The following is a 3851-nucleotide window of genomic DNA, read 5'->3' as shown; positions in this document are numbered from 1 at the left end:
TCCAGCTTTATTTTCCTTTATCGCTGTTATTTATTTCCTGCCTGTGTCTCCCGTGAAGTGTCAGCCTTTGTCTGTCTTATTGGTGGCTTTGGCCTCAGTGCTGGGAACAGCACCTGGCACAGAGTAGGCGCTCGGTAATTCCGCTGTTGAATGAATGAACAAATGAATGAATAATGAGTCCGGGGTTTTGCAAACATTGGCATTTCCTGCTGACTTTCACAAAAGGCATTTACATCTTGGCACGAAAGATGCTGGTCTGGCGGGGGCGGGGTGGGGTGGGGAGGGACGAAGGGCTGGGCATGGCTCCCATGCCGGAGCGGGCCGCTCCCCGGCCATCTCGCCCAGCGGAGCCCAGCCCAGCGGACGCGGTTCGCCCACATGGAGGCCCCCGCCCCGTAACTATAATTTGCCTCAGTACCTTGTGGTCTAGAAGACAATTACCCCACAGATGTGCGGTTGGAGCAAGGCATTCAGATGGCGGGTCAGAGCCTGGGCCTTGGCGGAAGGCAGATGTGGGAGGCAGCCTTCAAATGGAAAGGAGGAAAGGGGAGGAGGGGCAGGGAGGGAGGAAATGGAGAGGGAGATGGAGGAAGAGAGGAGAGAGAGAGAGAGAGAGAGAGGAGAGATGAGACTGCACAGAGAGAGACAGAGACAAGGAGAGAAAGAAATGGAAACAGAGAGAGTTGGCGGGGGGAACAGAGAGAGGAAGGAGCGAGAGACAGAGATATACAGAGAGAAACAGAAAAAAAGACTATGAGAAACAGCAAAACAGAGAGAAAGAGAGGGAGAATGGGAGAGAGAGGGAAGGAGGGAGAAGGAGAAGAGACATACATCGAAAGAGAGAGACAGAGATGTGCACACAGAGATAAAGACACACACGGACGGACAGAGGCAAGCGGAGACAGCGAGACAAATTGAGACAGAGACACACAGAGAGACAGAACGAAAAAGGCCAGGAGACGCAGCTATACTCCATCCAATGGGGCAGGGTGTGGGGCTTCTGGGTCATATCCCCTACACCCGCAACCGAGAAGCCTGATTTATCAGCCACATTTTCCACTCGAGAAAACTGAGACCCCCTCAGAGCCAGCCCCAATGCCCAAACCCCCAGCAGCAGCTGAGCTGGACCAGGGTTTGGCTCTCTGTGAGAGGCTCCCAGCTCCTCCCCCACTTCCCATCCCCCAACACCAAGGGCAGAGGGCTCAGGTCCACCCTGTGCCTCAGTTTCCCCAGCTGCAAAGTGAGGAGGCTAGATGGGAAAGCCTCTTTCAACCTCCTGTCACTCACAGATCACCCTCCGTACCGCGTCCATGTCCAAGGATTATCGAACATTTTTCTTTCAATCGAACCTTTTGTATAAAAAGACAGATACATTTAAAGAGAAAAATACAACCCACTACGACCAGCGGACACAAGTCAAGGTCTGTCAGCTGCAAAGACAAATGCTATAAGAATCTCCCCAATCTGATCCAAAACTACCCAGAGATCAAGCCTGAAGCCCGCTCGGTGTAAAAGATACTTAAGAATTGGAGAGGTGTTCCAGACAGGTTAAGAGCACTCAGTAGCTGTGGGACAAGATCAGATGATCTAACACATGTATAATTGGAATCTCAGAAGGAGAAGAAAGAGCAGAGAGCAGAGGAATATTTCGAGAGAGAAAGACCAATACGTTTCCCAAATTAAAGACATCAAATCACAGATCCAAGAAGCCCGGAAAATACCACACGGAACAAATATGCCCCCAAACACGTACCCAGACATATCATATTCAAAATACGGAAAATTAAAGAGAAGGAGAACACTCTTGAAAGCAGCCGAGGGCGGTGGGGGCGGGGGAGGGAGACCTCGCATAGAGAGAGGGGCAAGGACAAGAATAACGGCAGACCTCTCACTGAAACTGCGCAAGCGAGGAGACGATGGGGTGACATCTTTTAAATGCTGGTAAGAAAGTCTCTGACTCTGGAATTTCATACCTAGTGGAAATGTCATTTGAAAATGGTGGAGAAACGAAGGCTTTCTCAGCCAACGAAAACTGAGAAAAACGTATGATTAGCAAGATAACCCACTTTAAATATAAAGACAGATACATTTTTTTTTAAAAAATGGGAAGGGAGCGGAATGTCCTAGGAAAACACTCATTTAAAAAATGCTGGAGTGGACACATTAAAACCAGACAAAGCAGACATCATAGCAAGGGACATATAATGATAAAGGGGTCAATTTGTCAACCCTGAATGAGTATGCATCCATCCACATACACTCCGGCAACATGAAATCAAAATACACAAAGCCAACACCGAGAGAGATAAAAGGAGGAACTAGCAAACCTACAGTTACACCTGGAGACTCTAACACTATTCTCTCAGCGACCGATGGGAAAAATAGAAATAGACAGGATACAGACCTGAATGACACCATCGACCAACTTGGAATGACGTTTCTAGAACACTCCGCCCTGCATCAGTAGAGTATACGCCCTTTTCAAGTTAACGTGGAACGTTACCAAGACGCACCGTATTCTTTAATCATATTCCCTGAGATAGGCCATAAAAGGAACCTTAGTAAATTTAAGAAAATCCAATCATCCAAGCTAATGGTCTCTGACCCTAACGAGGTTAAATGAGGTATCAGTCACAAAAAGATACGTGAAAAACCTCTCCAAATATTTGGAAATTAAACAACATGCTTCTTAATAACCCAGATCAAAGAAGAAAGCTTTAGGAAACCTAAGGAAATACTTTTAATAGGATTAAAATGAAAATGCAACATATCGAACTTTGTGAGAAGCGGCTAAAACAGAGCTTAGGAGAAAAATTATAGCCTTTAATATTATTTATATTATATATCATATAAATGCATATAGTATAGCATTTAATATTATTTATATTGTATCTAATATACATACTTTCATTATAAATTACATGAATGTACTTTAATGCCGTTGATCTGTAGGCCTAAAAATGGCTAGAATGGTAAATTTAAGTTTCGTGTATTTTATCACAATTGAAAACAACACAAGGCGGGTGGCGGGGGGAGTAAACTAACCACAGGGGTGACATCCTCACCTTTGCCAAATTCCATTAGCTGGAGCAAGTCACAGGTCCGCCCACCCTCGTGGGGAGGGGCTGACTCAAGCGTAGGCACGGGGCAGACCCCGGAGGTGGTGGCCACCTGCCACGCTCCTCTCTGCACCAGACAGACCCCAGCTCAGGGCCATGTTCCTGACCCCCAGGCCCCACGCATTTTGCCCGAAGGGTTCTCAGCTGGGTTTCATCCTCGACCGGAATTGTACAACCTGACTCTCACTTATGCCTTTCCTGTAGCCAGGACTGACCTCCTCTGACCCTTGACCTTCATCCCCACCCGTCCGACCCCCACTCACGTGCCACCTCCCGCTGAAAACCTTCCACGGCCACCAGAGGACTCTCTGCTGACAGCCTGGGTTTGCTCAGGCAAATCCCTTCCCCTCTTTGAGCCTCAAGTTTCTCATCTGTACAGTGGGTCCAATGACACCCTCTTTGTAGCTTTGGTGTGGGATCCAGTGCGATGTCAGATGTCTCTAAGCATGAGACATTCATTCATTCATTCATTCACTCACTCATTCATCCATCAGACTTTTACCGAGCACCTGCTGTATGCCAGGTCCTCTACTGAGCTCTGGGGAGCATAGTAGGACCAAAGCAGACCTCAGTCCTGTCCTGGGGGAGCCCATAGTATGCTGGGGGAGAGGAACATTAGATAATTATACACGTTCATGTTTGAATGACACAGGTGACGGATTCCGGGGGAATTCTGTGGGGCCCTGGCTTCATCTAAGCCACACCGATGAAGTGGAGCAAGCCTCTTCTTTC

The 3851-nt window shown here is 47.7% G+C and overlaps 1 long non-coding RNA gene across 1 annotated transcript; it reads right to left on the bottom strand.

Annotated features, from left to right (window-relative positions):
• LOC120583639 (uncharacterized) lies at nt 1-511 on the bottom strand. The gene is made up of 2 exons (XR_005647838.1): nt 419-511; nt 1-143 (listed from the first exon to the last, which is right to left on the bottom strand). It is a non-coding gene; the product is annotated as an uncharacterized LOC120583639 (long non-coding RNA).
• Nucleotides 512-3851: the final 3340 nt, after the last annotated feature.

Source organism: Pteropus medius, unplaced genomic scaffold (genome assembly GCF_902729225.1).
Source record: "Pteropus medius unplaced genomic scaffold, Ma_sr-lr_union100, whole genome shotgun sequence".
Classification (NCBI taxonomy): Eukaryota; Metazoa; Chordata; class Mammalia; order Chiroptera; family Pteropodidae; genus Pteropus; species Pteropus medius.
The sequence above is the reverse complement of the archived record's forward strand: the minus strand, read 5'-3'. Positions and strand labels throughout refer to the sequence as shown.